We start from the raw sequence: 24,492 nt of genomic DNA on the forward strand, positions 1-24,492 counted from the left end.
TTGGCCATATTGATAGTATATACAAAAAGTAATTCAAAATAGATCATTGTCATAAGGGTACATTTAAAATTATAAAACTTTGGGGCGCCTGGGTGGCTCAGTCGGTTAAGCGTCCGACTTCAGCTCAGGTCACGATCTCACGGTCCGTGAGTTCGAGCCCTGCATCGGGCTCTGGGCTGATGGCTCAGAGCCTGGAGCCTGCTTCCGACTCTGTGTCTCCCTCTCTCTCTGCCCCTCCCCCATTCATGCTCTGTCTCTCTCTGTCTCAAAAATAAATAAACGTTAAAAAAATTTAAAAAATAAATAAATAAAATTATAAAACTTTGAGAATAAAACATAAAATTATTTTTGTGATTTTTGGCTAAGCAAAGATTGCTTACAACATAAAAAAAACCATGAACTATTAGAGGAAAAACTGGGTAAATTGGACTGCATCAATTTTTTTTTTCTAAAAAGCTCTTTAAAAGGCATTTGAGAAGACTAAAAGGCAAACCACTGAGTGAGGAAATACTTACGACACATGCATATCAGACAAAAGACTTGTATCCAGAATGTACAAAAACCCCTTGCAACCCAATAAGAAGACACATAACCTAATAAAATATGGGCAAAAATTTAAATAGAGTTTTCACTAAAGAAGATATGCAAATCACCAATAAGCACATGAAAAGATACTCACTATCCTTAGTCATTAGGGAAATGCAAACTAAAACCACAAAGAGATACCAGTACGGACTGCTGGGCAAAAGGGAGCCAGAGCATCCTGATTTAACTTCTGGAGGGTTTCTTCTCGCATTTTAACAGGAAGTCTTTTCAATTTTCAAGGGCAAATGTAAGCAGGAATCATTAACAAGCCAACCCAAAGGGGGAGAGAGCATACATGATTTCATTAGACCAATTTAAAAAAATGGTAATTCTAAAGATGCTGGTTTTCATCTTTCCCATAATGAACTTGGGAGGCATAGGATATTCAGGTTGTGTGCCATTTTGGGCTGGGATAATGGGCTCCCCTGGGTCCTGCCTCAGTGATGCTGCCTTGCTCTGTCAGGCAGGGAAACAAATGACACGACTTGCATCCCTAGCTTTGTCATATCCATGCCTGAAGATGATTTTATGTAGGTGCTTCTGGAAATATGGGGATTTAAGTTCCACTACTCCAATAATTGTCCCGAGAAGTGGGATTTTGTGAGGTTGAGAGGAGAGAGAAGATGAAGGCTATTACTAAATAAATGTCCCGCTTCTGCTGTTGGGATAGATACATCATATCCCAGCTGTCACCAGTCACCACTAAATGAGCATGCGTTTGTCATGCTTCATTTAGCAGGCTTTCAGGACTGGCTGAGCTCGAGCCTGGCCAAGATTATAGACTATTTAAAGTCTCTAAACCAGAGTTCATAATAAATCCCCCCACAAAGCCAGAGCCAGTGGTGAAGGGAGCCAGGTTATTGCAGAGATTTGTGAAAGGAATAAAGGTAGGATCAATACTGTAGAAAAGGACTAGGGAAAGGAAAGAAGGCAGACCTCTTGGAGGTCTTTAATCTGCATGGATTTTTCTATGCCTCACTAGCTGCAGGCAAATCACCATCATCAACTCCATAATCATCGTCAACAACAACACTAAAGGTAATGGAAACTGTAAGTGTCCAAGGAACTGGGAGGTGTTTCTGCAAGAGGGGCTGGGGCAGGAAGTAAAAGAGCCAGTGTTGAGTCTTGGCATTGTTACAACTCTACTAGTATATAAGCATATATGCCCACAGTTGAAGAAAAGAAGCCGTGACATGGCAAAGGTGTGGTCCTTCCCTTGCAATCATTTAGAACGTGTAGGTACCTATAGCAAAAGCTAAAAAAATATGTGTATCAAGCAGCTGATCTCATGTTGAATGGCCTTCTGAGCAGTGTGAGTTAGGAGAAACCCTCATCTCAAAGCTGTCCTCTCTTATCTGCCTTGTGATGTGGATGTTAACACCAAAAAAGATGTACAGAATCAAAAAATGGAAGGAAATACTAGGGTGCCTGCTAAAGAATGTGGATGGATACCAGGTTCTGTTCTGTGAAGCAGGAGGGAAGGTAGGTAGAAACTGATGGTGTAGGAGGACCTGGGACAAAGCTAGGGACTGGGGATTTTCAAAACCAAGTCATTAGGGAGGAAGAGCCATAATAGAGAGAGGGGTGTGTGAGTAATGTATAAGCCATAAAACGCCAGGAGAAGATGATGTGAGGTGTATCTGGAGAGGTGGGTGTAGACCAGATCATGAAAGGATTTCACATCCATGCTATGGAGTTTCAAATTCATGCTGAAGATAATGGAGAGACATGGGAGAGTCTTAAGACATTGGAGAATCTTAAGAGTGCTATAAGGAGATTATTGTACTTACAGAATGGAGAATGAGTTGGAAGGGAGCAAAGCTAAAGGCAGAGAGCTTGGTGGAGATGGCTACATTGGTCCAGACCAATGATGATGAACTGACCTCCTGAAGATACAGAGGTGGAGAAATGGAGGAAAAAGTGAATGGATTCCACAAATCGGTATTGGCATGGACTTGTGATTAGTTGACTAGTTACTGTGTTTCCTTGCTTTGCTGTTTGAAGTTTGACTGACCGTGCAAGATCTCAGCCCCAACTCACTCTCATTCATGGGAAGTCTAATACTTCTTGCTTAGGTCTCCATTTGTTGATACATCCAAGAATCTTTAGGGAGCATCCTCATGCATCTCCCCCTTGAATTTGAAACACTATGGTACCATTATGAGAAGCTGGATCATCTGATCTAGGAGGATCTGTTATGGCACTGGTGTTACCTCCAGTACCAGAGGCCTGGGAATTGCAGATAAAATGTGCTCAAGAAAGATTATCCTGCCTCCATGGCTGCAGCTACTGTCACATTTGTGTGATCTCCTGTTGTGTCTAAAGCATTGTGAGTACTTGGTCTATCACAACCATTGGTGCACACCCCTGCTGGGGCTACAGTGATTTTTTTCTTAGTCTTTCACAAACCCCAGCAGTATTTTGCTCAGCAAAGAATATACCTGACAGAATTGTCATGAACTCCCAACATTAAATTTATTTAGATCCAATCACATTGTTTCTTCCTTAGGGTGTCAGATTGTCCCATGAAGTGGGATGGAAGGGTCTCCATTCTCTGCCATCTTAAGAGATAAGAGCCACCATTTCTGTACAACACCAATGTCCTAGGTCAAGTTCCCAGAAGCTCACCCTGAGGTGATGATTGCTGTGAAAATGATTTATTTAAAAAGTACTTCTAGAGGAAAAATAGAGCAGGGAAGAAGGAAGAAGTCAAGCAAGGATGCAATTTCAGGCCAAGCCTCAGTTTCAGCCTAATCCTACAGGGAGCTATGGTGTGTAAGTAACACCTCAGAATTCTCCTTGACTCAAGGCAAGGAGTTGGGCTCTCCTACTTGTTGCACAAGGTCTATGCCAGGGGATGTAAACTACCAGGCACTTCCTGATCTCTGCTAGTGATGTGGGCAGAGAAGCTTCAGTAGCCAAAGGACAGTCCTGCAGATGTTTGCAGGTATGCACCTTAGGCTACAGCACAGAAAGCTGAGAGATGGGAACACAGGGATGGTGAAAGGTACCTGAGGGGAACTCCAAGGAATACCAGCCATGCTCAAACTATACCTGGTTTCGTGCATGAAGTGGTCCACCCCCATATTTTTGTGATCTCTTGATGCTTTTATAATTGGTGAGTCATTTCATTCATTGAATTTGGGGTTTTTGTCATGTCCAATTTTTTTCTATCCTAAAGTCTTTGAACTTGAAGGGAGAAGGTGAGGGATTCTTCCCCTTGATTCCCAAAAGCCCTGGATTCTTTATGTAAATTTTCCTATCACCTTCAATCTCTACATTTCATTATTGCCTCTCTCCTACAAGTCCACCATTTTTGTTTCCACTTCATCAGAGGTTCTGTTACCATTAAATTTGGGAATGAGGAAAGATCCAGAATGATACCCAGGATTTTTACTTCATCTACTGAGTCTCTGAGCACTGGCTTCTCTGGGCTTCTTGCAGCAGGCACTTTCCCTGACTCATGCAGCTCGCAGGGCAACAGACTGACTTGTTGGGAAATACTCTTGGGCTTCCTGAAGAGCATGAAAAAGCTCTAACTGAACTTCAGAGAGGACCTTCAGCCCACATCCTTTTCTGAAACTAGAGATATAAAGGACACTCAGGTATATTTGTTCTAAGGTGCACAGTTCCTACAATCATAGAGTGGTAAAGCTCTATCAGACCTATGGAGTTGTTTAGTTATATCCTTTATATCACAAAGGAAGAAACTAAAGCCCAGAGACTGAGTGACCCATGCACTGGTTGCAAGACCAATGCTAGAATCAAAGTTTTATGGTTTCTAATAAAGTAAATACAGAGTAAATACATGACTAAATATAAAATGAAAATGCCTATTAAAACTCTAGATTTTATTGCCCCCAATTCACCATTTTATTCCATTCCTCCACTCTTTCTTGAAAATCTTTGGGACTTTTAAAATTGATTTCTGTTTCTGTCTTATTGGACAAAAACCATTGTCTAAAAATATTGAGTTATTTTATGCTATTTGTAGTTGACAGTCAATCTATAAATATTTACAACCCTCTTGACCCCAAAGAGTTCAAAGAACTCTTTCTAGGAAAGTTGAGGCAAAATGCAAGCACATACCTAAGTAAATATGATGACAACAAAAATACATCTTTCTGGCTGTAGTCTTCCCACACATACAATAACCCTAGCTCAGGAACCAGATGTACTACCTAGGTTCTATCCCCAATAGTTCCAGCTCCACCACTGCTTAGCTCTGTGGCCTTGGCAAGTTATTTAGTCTTTCTAACTAGAAGTTTCTGCAAAATGGGCATAATGACAGTCTTCCTTATAGAGTTGTGTAGTGACAATAATTCATGTTACATGTAAAGTCCTTAGCACGATACCTGGAATAACAAGCATCCTACTAATGGTTATTATTATAAATGATTGTATTCTACATTTTTCATTACTGATATTTAATTGATACTTCATAAAATTCATTATTTTGAAGTATACAATTCAGTCCTGCTTACAATATTTTGGAAAGTTTTACAATCTTCATTACTCTCTAACTCCAGAACATTTCCATCATCTGTATGAAAGCTACCATGCCCTTTAATACTGGTTCCCATTCTTCCATTCCCCCAGCCCCTGGCAATGACTATTTTGCCTTCTGTATTTAGAGATTTGCCTATTCTAGACATTGCATATGAGTGGAATTATACATTATATTGCCTTTTGTGTCTGGCTTCTTTAAATTAACATTATGTGCCCAAGTGTCATTCATGTTGTACTGTGTATCAGTACTTCTTTCCTATTTTATGGCAAAATAATATTCCATTATATGGATATATCACATTTTGTTTAACCATTCATCAACTTATAGACATTTTGGTTATTTCTCTTTTTGGCTATTATGAATAATGCTGCTATGAATATTCCTATATGAGTGTTTGTGTATGTATATATTTTCAGTTCTCTTGAGTATATCCCTAAGAGTGGAAATACTGGATCGTGTGCTAATTATATGGCTCATGTTTTAAAGAACTGAAAAACTGTTTTTCAAAATTGTTGCACCATCTTACATTTCTACCAATTTATTCATATCCTTTCAACATTTGTTATTATCTGTTCTTTTGATTATAGCCATTCTAATATATGTGAAGTGGCATCATATTACATTTTGATTTGCATTTCTTTAATGATTAATGATGTTGAGCATCTTTTCATGTCCTTGATGGCCATTTGTGTATCTTCTTTGGAAAACTGTCTATTCAAATCCTTTGCCCATTTTTAAATGGGGTTTATTTTTCTTTTTATGGTTGAATTATAAGAATTTGACACATCTTATTGGGTATTAATTTGCAAACACAAAGTTGCAAACACAAAGGAGTAAATATATACAAATTCCTGATTTTGTGAATTTATATTCTAATGGAGGTATAGATAACCAAAACAAAACAGCACAAAACAAGAAAACAAATAGTAAACAAGTAAATGAGCAAGAAAAATGTCTGAGACTAGTAAATGTTATAAAAGTAAGAAAATGGGGGCTATAACAGTGACAGCCACAATGGAGACAACATAAAATATGGTGGAAAGAGAAAGATACACTTCCAGCTTTCAGTTGAAACCTATAGCAATAGAATGAATCTACCACAGGAAGATAAGCTACTAATGAAAAGATGTACCATGATTTCAGTAACACAGGCAAAAAAAAGAAAGCCATACTCCAAAATAAAGTGTAACCCATAGCTAAAAGTGGCCATTTTAGCTTAGTCACATTGCTTGTAGAACTTTTGATCAACTTGGCCCTAAATCTGCAATTCTATCACAATGTGTAATTTTTGCCCAAGATTCCTTTCATATGTTATTAGGAGGAAAAATTTGCCCTGATATATTTTGGGGAAAAAAATATTTTACTTCCTGAATTTAGGGCCCCATACAGTGCTTTTTCCAGTTTATCGTTAAGTATATATTTATTAAGCATACACAATTCAAGGCTAGTCCCTACCAGTTTACAATAATGAGGCCAAAAGGCAAGTATAACTTTAACTTATCCTCTTTATTAAGGAAATAGATGGCATGGGAAGAAAAATCAAGCATTCAAAAATGCAAGAGCTAAGTTCTGTGCTCCTAATGTTGAACTTCCTTTGAATCATTTTCCAAAGCAAATCCATAAAATATGAGGTGACCATATTTCCTATTTGCAAACAATGCATAAAACATAAAGTAACAAGCACAATATTCACATTTTAAAATGCAATTTGGATTGTAGTGCTCCCTTGCTTGTTTTCGAGCCAGCTGCCAGAGGATATGAATAACAAGATCAGAAAAATCCAATAAAGGCTAAGTGTGCTTGTGGGTAATTTCCCCATCATCTGGGTGTAGTTCCACTAAGATGAAGAACGGATACCTGAAACCACTGCACACATTTCACTAGAATCTAAGAAAGAAGAAAAAAAAAAAAAAGACCCTCTGTTCAAAAATCCAATGTAATGCAGCTTGAACTATTCAACCAAGCATCCAACAACACCTTATTATGAAGGCTGATGCTTTTACTAAATTGATTCAGAGTAGAAATTCAAGACTAGAAGTTAGCAAAAATGCCTCCAGAATAACTTAAATATGGAAAATAGTATTTATTATTGGTAGCTATTAGACATCAACTTTTTAAACAGCTATTTATTGGATACATACCAAGTACCAGATACCATTTTTAGATGCTGGAACACAAAGATAAGAAAAAAAAGACAGAACTTTATTCTTAATAAGGCTTACATTCTAGTGGAAGACACATGTGATAAAGAAAGAAATAAACAAGAGAACTTTGGGATATAACAAATGCTACAAAAAAAGATAATGGGGTTATGTATAATGGTAGGAAGGGTTAAATGGGGACAGAATCAAATAAGGTGATTAGCAAAGATCTCTGTAAGATTATGAAATGTGACTTGAGACTTGAAAAACTAAGTTTGGATAAAATATTTCATGTTATATTTTTGTATATCCTAAGTGTGTGTGTTGTTTAATCTCTGTTACAACTAAAGAAGGAATTATAGTTTGTGTTGTTTTTCACTACTTTTCTCACCTCACTTTTACTACTTTGCATATCTAACAAGGTTTGAATCAATTATTATAGGAAGAATATTAGCATATTAAAATAATTTCCGCATTTGTATGTCTAATATTTTACAAACAGTAACTATTATAACCACTACTGTACTGTTTCAATATTTAAAGGATTTGGTTGCTTACTTTATGTATCAGTTAGCTATTACCACAGTAATGCTGTGTAACAAACTATCTCAAAAGTCAGTGTTTAAAACAATTATTTATTCTAGTTTACATATCTGTGGATAGGCTGATCAAGGATTGACTTTGGGCTTGGCTCACAGCTACATAGTGGATACAGGTCTACTCTGTGTGTTTCTTATTTTCCTTAAACGAGTGGCTACCTGAGGAAGGGTTCTTTTCATGTAGAAATGTAGAATTGCAAAGAGACCAACACCAGCCCTGAAGCACATGTTAAGCATCTGCTTGTGTCACATGTACTAACATTCCATTGAGCAAAGAAAGTCACATAGCCAAGCCCTATGTCAAGTGGTGGGAGCTACACCCTGCCCATGCATGTGGCCCAAAGAAGTCTCATTGCTAAGCCCAACATCAATGGAGCACAGAAGTAACCTCTCCCTTGCAGTTAAAAGGAGGAAGTAAATATTGCCACACAACAGCCTAGTTTACTATACCTTTCATTCAGCAACTAAACTATATTCAAAATATTGTGTTATGTGCTGTGGGATATACACATTTTAAATAGAAGCACATGCTATGTACAAAGAAACTCATTTAAGTATGCTTATTTGAGTCAACACAAGGTAGCAATTTATAAGTATATTTTTTGAGAATCAGAGAAAAGATTTTGGGCATTCAGAGAAGCATGAAATTATGTGTATTCTTCATCTTATACTGTATTTCCAATATAGAAGATCTTAGGTTGAAAAAAATGTACACACACCATTTCTACACATAAACAAACAAACTGATACATATACGATACATTGTATTGAATGTTGACCATATGTATTATCTTCCATATTTATAGAAAATGCTGTCAGTATCCCATCCATTTCTCCTTGCCACTTACCTTCTGGTAATTACCAATGGCTTTGCATTGCAAGAACCTGCAGCCCTATGTCTAAAGGCTTTTTCTTCTCTCCGGTGCATGTGTGTCTTGTGCATGGGATTGGCTAGATGAGCCATGGAGTTAAAGCCCTAGTAGCTGCCCTCAACCAGAGATGGGGCAGACTTGATGGGAAAATACCTCAACTCTTTGACCCCTGGCTCATTAAGAGTTCCCCAGCAAAGTGGAGCCCTTGGCTTCCACAGTGGTACCTGGTTTAACACATCCTCCACTGGCTTCTTTCCCTTCTGTCTCACTTCTCCAGTCCTTACCAGTGTGCTTCATAGGATCATCTCCCAAATAAATTCATTACCACTGTACTTGGATCCTTGATTCAAAGTATACTTCTGGGTAATACAAACTAAGATCATGAAATAACTCAATTTGAAGTAGAAATGTCAGATTGAAACCAAAAAACCTTGAAGCCATCAATGCTTGACTTGGTATCTGGCTGGAGCTTTTAATCTGTGCTTAATTTATGTTTAAAAAGCAGCAGTTTCCATCTTTCTAGAACACATTATATGCATTATCTAGCAACACAATTCAAGTTAAATTTGCATCCAAGTAAGGTTACACACCTCCAGCTGAAGGAATTGGGGATCAGTTCTTATGTAAACAGTTCATTCAACATAAGGACCTGGTAAAAACCAGAATGATGCATCCAATATCTGATCATTTCTTCCTAACCACTATTCATTCTACCAACACTTAGTGTTAATTTACTACATGAACTTTCTATTCTACTTTCTCGAGATTAAATATGAAATTTAGGCCTGGTGCCTCCTGTCCTCTAAATATTTATAATCCAGTTAAGAGTCAGGCATGGAAGAAGATAATGAAAATTAAACTGTAATATAAACTATGGCAAATGCCATAATTAAGGAATAAACAAACTGCTCTCTGCATTCACCCCACTCTGAAGTGGGATTTGCTAACAAGTAATTTCAGATAAACATTCAAGTATAGGTTGGAAGAGATATTTGAAAAGAGAGACCAGCCACTGCTAAAAATATAACATTTAGTTTAAAATAAAGAAATATATAGTTTAATTTTTTTCCAGAAAATACTCTCTCTCTCTCTCTCTCTCTCTCTCTCTCTCTTTCTCTTTATTTATTTATTTTTTTTATTTTTACAAATGCTGCAGCATTGGACCAACTTTGTGAAATCTGGATCGGGAAGAATTTTGTCTAGGAAACAGAATTGTTTTTGTAATATTTTATACTACTATATTCAGGATCAGGAAGTCAGTTGCACAGATGCTGGAGGACAAAGGGTCCGAAGAGGAAAGTGGTGTCTCACCTGGTAGCAGGAGACCAGCAGCACCCCTGGGCTGCAGAGACTTGGGGGATGTTGACTTTGAGGCATGTTGCGGCAGAAGCCAGAGATAAGAGGTGCCCTCCTTTCCACCACTCCCCCATTTCCAAACTCTCACCCAGTCTCCCATTTGGGGCACCCCTTGGGAAAGTGCTGTATTGGGAGCCTGGGAAACATAGCAGGTGAGGGGGAGCCCCACTGCCCTGGGAGCTGAGTTAGGGCACAGGTGGGGAAGGTACTGGAGGGCAGCACAGCACATGACTGGAACAGGAACTAAGTTTCACATCTAGATGATCACACGCTTTCTCTGCAAATAGAAAATAATGCTTACTCTTGGGGAAAATATATATATATATGTGTGTATATATACACGTGTATATATACACACACATATATGTGTGTATATATACACGTGTATATATACACACATATATATACACGTATACATATATATATATATATATATATACACACACACACACACATATATATATAGTCTGAAATCCTGAGATTGGCGTTGTAACGTCCATGAGAAGTGAAGAAATAACTATGTATTGCTTGAAATTCACACTGTAGCTTATCAGCAAGCGAAAATGATGCTTCATCTTTCCCAGGGACATTTTAAAAATACACGTAAGTGCTTTCACATCTTTACGTCTTGGTGTTTAGATCCAGTTTATATTTTGAATAGACATTGTGCTACCCTTCTGGGAAGCTGCCTTGTTCCTATCTCAATCCTTTCTTTTCTGCTATTTCTTTTGCTAGTTAATTACCTGTCAAACCCATGCAGGATTTAGCCCCTCCTCCCATTCCCCTGCGCACTCTGAAATAATTGTTTTTCTTAACTTACAGTAGCAATGCAGGGAGGTTAGGAGTGGGAGGGATGTTCAAAAGAAACTGCTGTTTAAAGGAGGATCCAGAAACAGAAAATTGGTCACCAGAAATTGCTGAGTACCTGTATATGCTCAACACTAGCTTTGTGCTTATGTGGCTATAAGGTATTTTGTTATGTAAGTTATAATCTCACTGCCTCCTCCCTCCCTCCCTCCCTTCCTTCCTTCCTTCTTTCCTTCCTTCCTTCCTTCCTTCTTTCCTTCCTTCCTTCCTTCTCTCCCTTCCCTCCTTCTCTCCCTTCCTTCCTTCCTTTCTTCCTTCCTTCCTTCCTCCCATCCTCCCTCCCTCCCTCCCTTCCTCCCTCCCTTCCTGCCTCCATCCTTCCTCCTTTCCTTCCTTCTTCTCTCCATTCCTTCTCTCCGTTCCTTCCTTCCTTTCCTTCCTTCCTTCCTTCCTTCCTTCCTTCCTTCCTTCCATCCATCATCCCTCCCTCCCTTCCTCCCTCCTTCCTTCTCTCCCTCCTCACTTCCTTCTTTCCTGTTTGTTCCTTCTTTAGTACCCTACAACTCTCTGTTAAGTATTTGAGATCATGAATATACAATCTAGTTAGAGAAACCCGTGAAATGATTAGAGAACAATAGAAAACATACCAAGGTGGTAATAATTTAACCAATATAACTAAGGAAAAAGAAAGGGAAAGGGCATGGCTGTCTGGGCAGCAGTAATCAGATTTCACACACCCTCTAGGATGGGAAGTGAACCTGGAAGATTAGAGAAGTTGGACAGACAGGAAGGAGAAGGGAGAGTAAGGCAGAGCAAAGGCACATTGGGTAGAGTCACAGGAGTAGGAAAGAAGAGGTGAGGATAGAAAGGGAGACAAGAGTCACAGAACCCTTCTGTCCAGCTGTCCCCTTGCCTGTCCTTACATTTATTGAGTCAGTCAGTCTGTATACTAGCCAGTGACCGTTCAGTGAAGTTTCATGATCTCTAGGTCATCTACATGAGTGAAAGATTATTCTTACTTATTTTTTCTGCATTCTTCATAATTTTATCCCCAGTTTTCTTGCAAACACCTACATGCAAAGCACATTTCCATGGTTGGCACAAATGTAGTCACAAATTCACACAGAATCATGTGTTTACCTCTGTCACCCCAGGAAAAGCAGGAAGTTCATGAACAATGCACCAGCTCAACTAGACACAATTACCAGGTCAAAAAGAGGGGAAAAAAGTTATATTTTTAATAATAATAGTCACAAAAAAAGAGGAAGGAGAGAAATGCATTTTTAATGTAATATAGCTGTCTCTAAACTATTGAAATCAAGGTCTAATATGACCTTGAAGTCTTGTCAACACTTCTTTTTCATCTGCTCAGCTTTTCTAGCTCTGGCTGCTTGAGAATCTTTCTGGAACAAAGCTTTTATGTTTCATTCTGGGGCTGGAGTACCTGACTCTGTCATCATTTTACAAAGAAGTATACTATATATTCAGATTCTAAGTGTAGAAGATTGTGCTCTCACACTGTGATCAAGAATCTTAAATGACATCTTGGGGCGTATGGCTGGCTCAGTTGGAGGAGCGTGCAACTCTTGATCTCAGGGTCATGAGTCGAGCCCCACGCTGGGGGTAGAGATTACTGAAATAAAACTTAAAAAAAAAAAACAAGAATCTTCAATGACATCTCAAATTAAACTGAAGTTTTCATCTAAGTTTCTCTATTGATAAGTTAACAAACACCAAGCAAACATTTTTAGGCCTACACCTAGATATAATCTTACTTTTAACTTTATCTACAATAGCGTGTACTTTATTTTATTTTTATTTTTTTTCAAAAAGAAATCATTCATTTTGTATCCCTTTATAGGTACTTATTGACTTGTAGCATGGGTGACAATGGGTGAGAATGGAAATCCCATTCAGAGCCACCGAGGAGAGTATTTGCTTAGGCTTACTAACTTGCTAAGTCCTTCCTATCTGCCAGCCTGATAGTGACCATTGTTCATATCTTCATCCTAGCAAAATTGCAAATTACTGCTTGGAAGAGACCTTCAGGAAAGTACATTAAATATTAAATCTGTAAGTACCAACCTACTTACTTGTGTACTTGATTTAATTTTGCCTCCTTCTTTTGCTCAGTGTGGTGATTAAGAGCATGGGCCCTGGAACCCGATTTTTCCTATGTGAATCCATGACACCAATTACCAAATATGATGGCTTGAGCAAGTTCTTTAAATTCTCTTTACCTCCATTTTCCTTACATAAAGCACTGATAATAATAATGTTTACACTGTAGTATTGTTATTTGGAATAAACAGGATAATAAAGGTAAAGACAAACAGAAGTACTTGGCTTATAATAAGCACTCAATAAATGCTAGTCTATTCTTTTTCTAGTCATTAATTACCCCCATTCCACCTCACCCTTGGGTTGAACATCATTTACATGATTTTCTAATGACTGTTTCCGAAGCATGTTATCATGCAAAATAGATCAAATGAGCTCTATTTAATGATTTAATTAATTAATCATTTAGGCTGTATTTAAATTAAGTCCTAGACATTTTTATCTAAGATATATTAATTTGCCTGGCCTATTTCCTAGGCTCTTGTGAATAAAGGATGCTTGAATGAAATACACCCTTTATTCTTATCCCAAATTATCCTGATGAGAGGCTCTTTGAAATGGCATCCTCTCAGGAAATTCAAATAATTTTGAAAACAAACAAACAAGCAAAACCCAGGCCCTTTGGCTGCATTCTACATGATAATTAAATGGAGCTTGAGTAATCTTATATTGACTTAGGAGGTGTTGGCACCTTTTGACTTCTTCAATGTCCATCTCAGGTTCTTGTTCAAACCAAACTGTGGTTTTTAAACTCTGGGGAATCCAATCAAAATGAGTGAAAGTAGAAGAGAAGCAACAGATTATTATGCTTTGTGGGTTGTGGATGCGGATTTTCTTTCCCTTTTTTTTTTCTTTTTGGTAATGAATTCAAAACATTTATGATTTGCCAAGATTATGTTTTTTGGAACTGGAGAAGTAACACAATGTAACAGAAATAATATTCCAATCCACTGACTTTCCTCCATGATGGCATTTTGGAAAGCAAAAGGAGGGACTTCTTTCTGATTCATTCCTTTTTTTTTTTTTTTTTTTTTTTTTTTTTTTTTTTTTAAGAAACAAAGTGAAGGAGATTTGTATCCCTTTAATTTTCTGGGCCGTGGCTCTTGACTTTCATCTTATTGCATATAACAGTTAAAATGTAATAAGTCTCATTGAAAAGCATTTTTTTCCCTAAAGATTTCTCTTGAGGAAGATACAGAGAAGGCTATTTCTACTTCTTTGTTTAGGGAATGAAAGATGTTTTCATTCATATACCTGACTCAAACTTTCCACTGAAAATACTATTTGGAAGACATATTCTTTATTTCAGTACCATCCTTCTTGATGAGGTATTCAGGGTGGTTGCAAATAGTTCTATAATAAAGAGAGGGATGTGAATTTATGTGTAGGAAGAGTGTTGAAAAAAAAGGGTACAAAGAAAAGAGAAATGTTCTTTTTTGCTATAAAAAGGACAGAAGGTGGGTGGTAGATGAGAAGCTTCCATTCTAAAATGTTAAAATAGTATATTTTCTGCTCTTTTAAAGCACTGAGTTCTTAACTTCTTCCAAAATGGGGCTATAATCCAGGCCAATCATAACTCATGAATCACAGATAATTTACTGCATCTCAGACTGTCCAGTTTTCCTTGCACACTTTAGCCAAAGGGAAGCAAAATTCCTAGGTCACATTGCTCCTGCCCATTTGGAGATGATGTAAAATTTAATGCTACGTCCTCAGACTTCCTGGGCGATTACTATCACCATCCTCTTTTTGAACAGAATTTAGTGTAGAACAGCCCAAACCAGAGAATGTCTGAAGTGCCTACATTGATCAAAGTCATTATTAAGGATTTAGAGGAACCATTTGTTTTAGGAAAGCAAAGTATGAACATTCAGATTTCATACTTGAAATGACTGAAATACACAGAAATTATGGGGTTCGTATGAGATCTCTCCTCTTATTAGAGATGATGTCATGGGCTATAAGTAAAAAGAGATATGGAAAGGTGGGTATCTACAGTGCTCCTTCTCAACACATAATTATTGAAGTGACAATGTTTCTTTGTCCTTTTGGTACAGCATTGGAAAGAGTTATACAAAACCCTCTTTATATTTTTTTATTTTATATTATAAATTTTATTTATAATTATTTATATTATATTTTTTATATTATTTCTTGACAATAAATACTACTTAGCCATATGGAGCTTTTTCTTGAGCTAGTATTTTTTATTGTATACATACATCTTCACAGATATGTTTGTTTATTTACTGCTTCCTACCATTTTGAAGATACTAAGAGCAGAGAAATACTTTAATACATTTTTATACTCTAATATATTTTTACCCCTTATCTATAGTTAGTTCTAGTATGGGCAAGTATTTATTGATTGCTCAGTTTATTTTTTTATGTTTATTTATTTTTGAGAGAGAGAGAGTGAGAGAGAGAGAGAGAGCAGGTGGGTGAGGAGCAGAAAGAGAGGGAGACACAGAATCCGAAGCAGTCTCCAGACTGAGCAGTCAGCACAGAGCCTGATGTGGGGCTCAAACCCACGAACTGTGAGATCATGACTTGAGCTGAAGTTGGACGCTTAACCAACTGAGCTACCCAGGTGCCCCTTGATTGCTCAGTTTATAAAGTTGAGATGAGCAGAGAGAAGGATCACTGGACTGTTTAAGGTTCAAGTTGTATGGCTATATCTTGTGATTGGTGGACTTCCACCTAAGGCAGTTCACAAAGTAGGTAAACTTCTAGCCCATAGAGTAACTGGCAGATCAAATTGGATAACATATATAGAAATGCTTCAGTAACTGCACTTCTTCATTTTCTTCACCCTATGTGCATTATATCCACATTTGGTCTTCACTAATTTCTCAAAGATTGAGTTAAATCAATTGAATTTGTTATTCTGTGGGTAGAAGGGGAAATGTAAAAAGTAAGGTATACCCTGAACTCTGGGAATGAGTAACATGGTACAGTGAATGAATGTAAGATACCACAAATGGAAGTAGGAGTTGATTTTGACTATACAACCTGCATCTTTAGCATAACAGTGTAGGTGTTGGAAAAAAAAAAAAAGAAGAAGAAGAAGGAGATGCCTGGGTGGCTCAGTTGGGTAAGTGTCCTACTTCAGCTCAGATCATGATCTCGTGGTTCACGAGTTCGAGCCCTGCATCGGGCTCTGTGCTGACAGTTCAGAGCCAGGAGACCACTTCAGATGCATGTCTCTCCCTCTCTCTCTGCTCCTCCCCCGTTCATGTTCTGTCTCTCTGTCTCTTTCTCAAAAATAAATAAAATACATTAAAAAGATAAAAGAAAACAACAACAAATCACACCTGTTGTTCTCTTTCACCTCATATGGAGTTATCCTCTGTGAGGTAGATACTGCTTGCTTGTAATGAGGAATATCTAGACAATCTGAACAAGAAGAGCACATATAGGCTTTTGAGGAATTCCTAGAGAGGCTGATCACCATGGTTCCCCTTGGTTATTACCCAAGTTCCCTCACAAAGAAAGCAATGATGGTCACCTGATTTATGGAGTCCATTGGAAGAACAGAATCATAACTATTTTTAACACGTGTTGAATGACTATATTTTAGGATTGCTCTTCTTGTTTTGGGATGTCACCTCACATTTTAAAATGATGCTTTATTTTTTCATTGAGATATTCCTTCCTTCGTGCAGGTCCAGGCCTCATTCACATTGTGTGTAATATGCCAGAACAAACAGATAAATCATCCCCAGCCAGAGCAATGTAATGCTAGGTTACTGTCATTTTGCCCTGAGTGCTGAAATCCTGCCACTTTCAGAGTCGTTACCCTATAATGTTATTTCAGTGAAGAAATAATAGCACTTTTCTCTATCTCTTAAAAATATCTTCTGGCATTTTCCAGGGCATTAATCATAAAATCTGTGTTTAATAAAAGGAGAAATGGGAAATAATAGGAAATGAATTAGATTTCAAGCAGCACTAACGGGAACTGTGAATGCACAGTATGTTGGGAGATAAAGGTTTTGGGTTTTTGACATGTTAAAATGAAGACTTTTAATAGTGAGATATTTTTCTTCTTCTTTGGGATAGGAAATGTTGAATAAAGGTGAGTGAGATATATTCCATTTCTTTTTATATTTTAGTGCTTTTTCACATAGTTATTTCCTTTAAATTATGCATCTAAAAATAAAAATAGGATTGTGTCTTCAGTAGTTAAAATGAGACTCTGATGGCTTGAAAATAGTGAGCGGAAGGTCATTATTGATTTAATTAACTTTTACAGGAAGAAAATTATTCAATTATTACAGTTTTTCGTGGGCCGAATTTCTATATACTTGATGTAAAGGCAGATTACTAACAATAAGGATAAAATGAGATACTGAGTGCTCTAATTTTAAATACATACCATTGAGAAACTCTAGTGTATAAGAAGAGGGGACATTAGTTTTAGAAGAGAAAAGTTGATAATAATCTAAATCTCACTACGTAACTTGAAATCTAATAATCTAACAAGATGCCTTTTGAACTTCGTCCCCAGAAAAAAAAAAGAAATCTAGTAATCTAATTAGAAACATAATGAATTGAATGACATTTCCATGATGATACTGTACAGCAGTTGAAATGAATAAGCTAGATCAATGTAGAGCTGTGCAGATCAATCTTAAAAACACAACTTTAAGTGCACAAATAAAATTACAATGTGATAGCAGTGATGTAAATTTTACAAACACAACGTAATGTTTTGTATGGATATTCATATATATGTAGTAAATTCGAAAACATGGCTGAGAAAGACACACCAACTTGTTCCTTGGGACAGCCTCCAAAGGAAGAGTAGGGAGGGAGTATGGGGCTTCAATTATTTGGGTAACACTTTATTTCTTTACAAAAATAGAGGAAAATCTGCAGTGAATGTGGAAAAACCTCTCTTAGATGAGGATAGAGGGTACATGGTTGTGTCATTCTCTTCCTTTCACTGTGTGTTTGAATTATAATGTTTGAGGAAAAAGTCTTATCTGTGACCTGAGGGTCTTACAGCCTACTATGATGAGGATAGCAGGTTTTGTGGACATGAATGGCTTGTTCGGTATTAGATGTTCAGTAATATGTGTAAAGGCCCTCAAAGGGATGGTCATAACCTGAGGGAGCCAGGAAAGACTTTGCATTCCATGAATTCTGCATCTAGTTGCTAGAGCTGGAATGTCCCCTATGAAATGCAGCAGCTTTCAATCTGGGGACACGGGGGTGAGGCATCATTCTGCTCCTAAATGATTATACTGCATACATTTGAGTGAGAAGTCCGCTTTCATCATACACAAGAGCAAGGAATTTCAAGAAAAGCAATGTACATGGGGTGCCTGGGTGGCTCAACTGGTCAAGCGTCCAACTTCAGCTCAGGTCATGATCTCGCAGTTCACGAGTTTGAGCCCTGCTTCGAGCTCTGTGCTGACGATTCAGAGCCTGGAGCCTGCTTCGGATTCTGTGTCTCCCTCTCTCTCTGCCCCTTCCGCTTGTGCTCTGTCTCTGTGTCTCTCTCTCTCTCAAAAATAAATAAAAACATTGAAAAACATTAAAAAAAAGCCACCTACAAATACTATGGGGATGTCAATCTTGAACCAACATGGAGAAGGTGACAGAAGCAAGACGAAACACAATTGCTCCGTTAACCACGGTTTTCATTTCTTTTCTTTATGTGGATGAGCTTCACTGACCAGGTTTGATCTGTAACCTGGACATCTGCCAGTCATTTAAAGGGACTCCCTGTCTAAGGATCACAGGATGAAAATGGCCATTTCAAGTTGAAAGCTGTGCATACATGGATGGCTGTTGAGAAATGAAAAATTTCATAGAACCCCAGAATGTTAGTGTTAGGATTCAGAGTTCAGTTAAATCACTCTTCTTCCAGGTAAGGAAATCGAGTCTCTAGAGTGACTATGTGACTTACCAGACATCCACAGAGGAAGAACAAAGCCTAGGAACCTGATGATTTCCTTAGGAGCTGAGTGACCTGCACACTACTGCAAGAAATTGTTCCATTACAAAACTTCAGAGATGATTGTTTGGGATTCTCTCTCTTTTATTCCAAGCTCAAAAAGTAAAAAAAAAAAATCTGTTGAAAATCCCACAGGAACTGAAATTGCTGAAGACAACTAGCTCTTTAATTATGATGTGCAGTGAGCTGCTTTTACGTTTCGCTTATCTCTGAAGTTGGATTGCCCAGTACATCTGAATGCTCCCTGACAGGTCCCTGTGATTTATATCAGCTCACAAAATTAAAAAAATGCAGACTTGCAGCTCTAATTTGCCAGAATCCTTAAGATCTCTTTTATCATGCCCTGCTGCCTGGATGGAAAGCAGCATTCTCTTTAGTGACAATCTGCTCTAATCATTTTTTATTCAGGTGGCAGGCAGGGTTCAGGCAAAACATGAAAGAGAGTGATTGGAGCACAGTGTCTTCAGATGGCTTAAACCGCATCACTCAGGCAATTTTGATCCCTTTTTATTTAGCCACATTTAAACAGGTTTCTTTTACAGCTCAGGAGACCAGAACCACTGCACGGGATATAAATAAGGTGCATCGGAAAAGAGCATGGCATTTGGAGAATGGAGTTCCTTCCTTCTTGATGTGTGTGACCTTGTGTTTCTAAATCTCTCTGAGTCCTCATCTCCTCATGTATGAAAAAGGGAATAAAAACATGTACTCATCATTGGATTATTCTTAAGGGGAAATGAGCTTTGAGAATTACAAAAGTGCTTCATATATTTTAAAGTGTTACACAAATGTTTCTTATACCCATTTTCTGTGTGAGTTTTAAAAACTTGGCATCTTGTGTAGAAATCGGTTAAAAACCAGACATGCTAAAAATTTCCCCAGTAAATATCTAACTGCTCATGTCCTCTCTGAGTTATTAAAAAAAAATAAATTCAGAGTCTGGTTAGTATTCTTAGTAGCATTCTGTGTTGTGCTGTTCTGAAAGGTAAACATAGGGCAAATTGTGTAAAAAGCAATGGTCTTATTTACTACAGGTTTCTGGAGAGGAGAGAGAAATGGTTTCTTTGCTGCAAAACTACAGCAATTTATTTTACTTTACGAGAAAAAAAATCAATGAAAGAAGAAGACAGCTACTGGGACCACCAGAAAGAAATTCAAAATGGTAGTTGGTTTGGGAGTCTTTGCTGGTTTAGAGAAAGCCTCCATCTTTTAATGATATAACCCTCTCCTAGGGGTCTGGGATCCCAGGATGAGCTCCATGTGACAACATAAGTTCTTCCACTCAGCCAGTTGCCTTTTCTTCTTCTTTGGTTTGACTTACAAATATTAAGGTAGGATTTAATGAATGAGTTACTTGCAGTGGCACGGTCACCCACAATTGCCCACTCTGGTGAACTCCAAGCTGCCTGGTGTGACCTCCAAGAATGTTCAATGTATTTTCATTCCATTCAAATACTTGTGTGTGCTCCTCACCAAAGGTAAGATCCTTGTGATGGAAACCACAATTGAATATTGTCTCCTCATTTTTAGGGAAATAGTGCCTGAATCAGAGATAATTGTATAAACTACTACCGGATTAATATTGCTTTGCCAGTTGGGACCTATGGGGCAACGAATCATAAGTCCAACTTAACCTCCAAACACCTTACTGTTGCCATTTTTTCCTAATGCCTAAAATTTCCATGGGTTCATTGAGAAACTGTTTATAACTACAAACTTTATACTAGACAGAGTGCTAATGCTAATTATAGAAAGGTAATACTCATTCCTGTAGGATATGGTGTTTCTCTCTTAAAAGTCTTCTTAATGATATATGTACATTTTAATGGCTGAGGGCATTAGACCCCACAAAAATGATACTTCATTTGGGTCCCAAGGATTGATTCGTTTGATATGGTCATATTCTTGCCCTCCCTTTCTTCATTGGAGTAAAGGAGGAAGAATGGAAGAGAGGATATTAATCACTGAATTACTGTCTAATGTGGACACCAGAGAGGGGGCATTGAGTAGCTGGAGAATACGATGAACATTCTGAGGCCACCAAAGTAGACTAAAGGGCCAGTTGCAGAGGTAAAGCTCAGGATTGCTTGTTTAGGATCCTGTCCTGAGCTGAACACAGTGGACTATAAATTGGAAGGGAATTCAAGCTGCATCAAAGCCCCAAGCCACGCAGGCCCATGACCTGGGACATGCGAGGTGGCTGTAGCCTTGTTTCTCAAAGTGCAAGCCCTGCACCAGTAGCATGATCATCATCTGAGAGCTTGTTAGAAATGCAGAATCTCAAACCCACCAGGCCTCCTGAATCACAACCTGTATTTCAAGAAGATTCTCATATGATTCTTAGGCTCTTTATGTTTTTAAAAAGGATGAGCTAGTGAATTTAATAACAGGGAACCAGCATAGAGAGTGTATTGTATTTCTTCTCAAGCTATCTGAAGGCTAGATTAAACTGGGCATTCTTTAATATCTCTTTTTAACAAGCTTTTTTAAAAAAATGTTTATTTATTTATTTTTGAGGGGGGAGGGTCAGAGACAGAGGGAGAAAGAATTCCAAGCAGGCTCCAGGCTGTCAGCACAGAGCGCATTGCAGGGCGCAGTCCCACAAACTGCAAGATCATGACCTGAGCTGAAATCAAGAATTGGATGCTCAACTGACTGAGCCATCCACGTTCCCAAACAAGGTCAACAAAGGAAAAGAGCCTCTTTATCAAGTGTAGTGGATAAAGAAATAAAAAAGGATGGAGTCCAAATAGTTTTAATTTTATCACACCCCTGCTCTCCCAGCCATGTTTCTAAGACAGCATATTTTAGTGGTCTGGACATTGTCTACCCAGGATAAATAGGACCTGTGTTAGAGGTGACAGTTGCAATGCCTGCTAGATAATGACTTGGGTCTTCAGGACTTACTAACAAGCTATTTGGAGGAGGTTGGAGGAGCAGGTTTTGATCACAAGGCATCTTCTAATGGGATGGCAATGATATAGTAATCACAGCAGCCCCAGTTCACCCCCTCCATAACCCCCTCTCTCATTCCCCAGCATCTTGGCCTACCATCCACTGGTCTGCCTCCTCTAGTGTTTTCACATCAGACATAGGGTTTTGTCATTGAGTTAAGGAAACCCCATGTAGTATCTGTTAGTATTTAACTATTATTAAATGCCAATAAGAAAAACTACATATCTAATTATGATGATAAAAGTGATTTCTCTTACTTAGGGAGACACCATGTCAAAAACACAAGGAATTTGAAACATACTTATATTCAGGTCTTGTTTACCAGGAGTAGATCATCCACACCTTGGTTATTCAAAAGAGTGTATATTAAACCAAAACGTACTTAAAGGAATGTGTATTCCACTTTGTTCAAAAGTAGGAAAATTTACCTGTTGGGATGGGCCCTGGGTGTTGTATGGAAACCAATTTGACAATAAATTCATATTTAAAAAAAAAAAGAAAAAAAAGTTGGAAAATCTAAACAATATCCTATAGAAAATTTCCTTAAACATGGTCACATTTCCTAACACAAAGTCCACTCCTGTCAGATTGATGAGAAACTATTAACTACTGGCCTTCAGAATTCAAACAACAAGAAACAACAAGAAAAACCTATAAAGCTGTTGGATTTATATAAATAAATATGATACATATATTAGGTTGAACAACAGGTAAGTTTCATATGGCTCAAGCTACTGGAGATGGAATCAATATTCTTAAATCAGGATCCCCCTGTGAATTGCGAATTTTGAGCTCACTTATTAAACATTTATAAAGCACCTAATAGTGACAGGGATTGAACTAAATGTTTATACTCGGACTTGAATAAGGTCTGGTCTCTGCAAATACATGCTTATCAATCATGATATTTCAAATTCAGTTGTCCCTCACTATATGAACCCCTGTTAATCTCACTACTTGCTATCCCAAGCTCAGAAATGGAAAACATTAGGATAGTCAGAGTATCTTACTCAGTAAAGGAAAACAGTGCTACCATTTACATCTGGATTCTACTGATATGTAACTGTTCTTCTATCTCCCTGACCCTAGATCCAGCTAAGATAGCTTTCAAGTTAAAATTCCAATTAAAATCTTGTGGTAGCTCCCTACTCAATAAATATTGATTGAGTTTTGTTCCAATACCCATAATTTTATGTAATTATGTTAAATGGGAAAATTCCTCTTTACAAAGTAGAAAATCCTTATGACATAGGGAGACATTCCTAATCAGTCCCAGGAAAATAACTATTTATTATCCACTACGTTTCCCAACACACGGTTGAGAAAATAATTGTTTTCCCCTTCATCCCGAGGCTCATGAGAATATTCCCCTGAGAACAAGCATTGTGTCTTTTACTTTTCAGCATATGTCCATGGTAAATGGGCTGGTAAAGCGATGAGCACACTTTCCAGGATTAGAGTCAGAGAATAACATCTTTGGAACTGGAACATATAGAGTCCTCAACTTGCAGATAAAAAGCAAAGTTCTGAAATTTGATTTGCTAAGGGATATAGGTTAAATTAATGCAATAGCTCAAATAATTCTAAGACTCACAATTCTCACTTTGGTGCCTTTCCAAAGATCATGACTGATACATTGGCAGACCAATGGTTGGAAAAATTCAAGACCCCTGTGTGTATTACAGGTCAGTGATGATGTAGACATACCAGTTCTCATGAAACACAACCAGTCATCTGAGGGACCTGAGACTTGAAGCCCCAGAGACAATAAATATACAAATGGACAATGACCAGACTATATATGACAACAGAACTCTGACCTACAACCTCTGCAGCAACTCATCGTGGAAGCCAAACCAGCCTGAAACAGTCCTGGTCTATGACTGCCAGCTTCCTTGATTTTGGTCCCTGCTTTCAACTCAGAACCAAAAAGAACAAGCCAAATATGCTCCCTAAATCAATCACAAAAGATGCCCTCTTCAGCTTAGGCTGACTCCAGCTTCCCCATACCAATAGCCTCCAGTCAGGGCACACATGAAGCCTTCCTTTTGTTTGTACCTCCCCTGCCTGCCTTAAGTCTCTGCCAAGAGGACGAGGTCTCACCCTCTTGCTATAGCAAGCTCTGAATAAATAGGCTGTATTCATTATTTTTGGATGGTCGTCTTTTATTTCTGCATTTGTCACTCCCTCCTCATCTTCAATCCAGGGCCTCCAACTCCTGATGGGAAAGTTATTCTCTCTTCTCAATGAAGAGAATAATGAAAGACCGGTCATTTCCTCTCTCAATACACAGGCTGATCCAAGCTTTTCATTGACTTGAATTTTTATTAGCTGCCCTTTTGAGGTAGTTTCCATCACTTCTTTCCAGATTGGAACCCATATCCATATCCACCATGTAGCTGCTCTAGTTGGTGGTACTCTCGGAAATGAGCAGTGTCAGTTTTCCTTTCATATTGTAACCTTGTAGAACCCACATGTACTCATAAAGCATGGTGTATATTGCCTGGTCATGTAGTAATTACTGTTATTAGTGTTATCATCATCATGTGAGCATATATAAAATAATTGAAGCAGTAAAAAT

At 38.0% G+C, this 24,492-nt stretch overlaps 1 long non-coding RNA gene across 4 annotated transcripts in view; it reads left to right on the forward strand.

The window, feature by feature from the left end:
* The window catches only part of LOC102957224, a 313,391-nt gene extending 289,333 nt beyond the window's left edge, over nt 1–24,058 (forward strand). For 2 of the 4 annotated variants that reach the window (XR_006215588.1, XR_006215587.1), the window contains 2 exons: nt 12,884–12,943; nt 23,597–24,058. This is a non-coding gene — a long non-coding RNA (uncharacterized LOC102957224). Of the gene's footprint in view, nt 1–12,883; nt 12,944–19,498; nt 19,830–23,596 lie in introns of those variants that run through there. The other 2 variants (XR_006215589.1, XR_006215590.1) reach the window with 2 other exon arrangements.
* The last annotated feature ends 434 nt before the right edge of the window (nt 24,059–24,492 follow it).

The sequence above is a fragment of the Panthera tigris genome, chromosome A3, assembly GCF_018350195.1.
Source record: "Panthera tigris isolate Pti1 chromosome A3, P.tigris_Pti1_mat1.1, whole genome shotgun sequence".
Classification (NCBI taxonomy): Eukaryota; Metazoa; Chordata; class Mammalia; order Carnivora; family Felidae; genus Panthera; species Panthera tigris.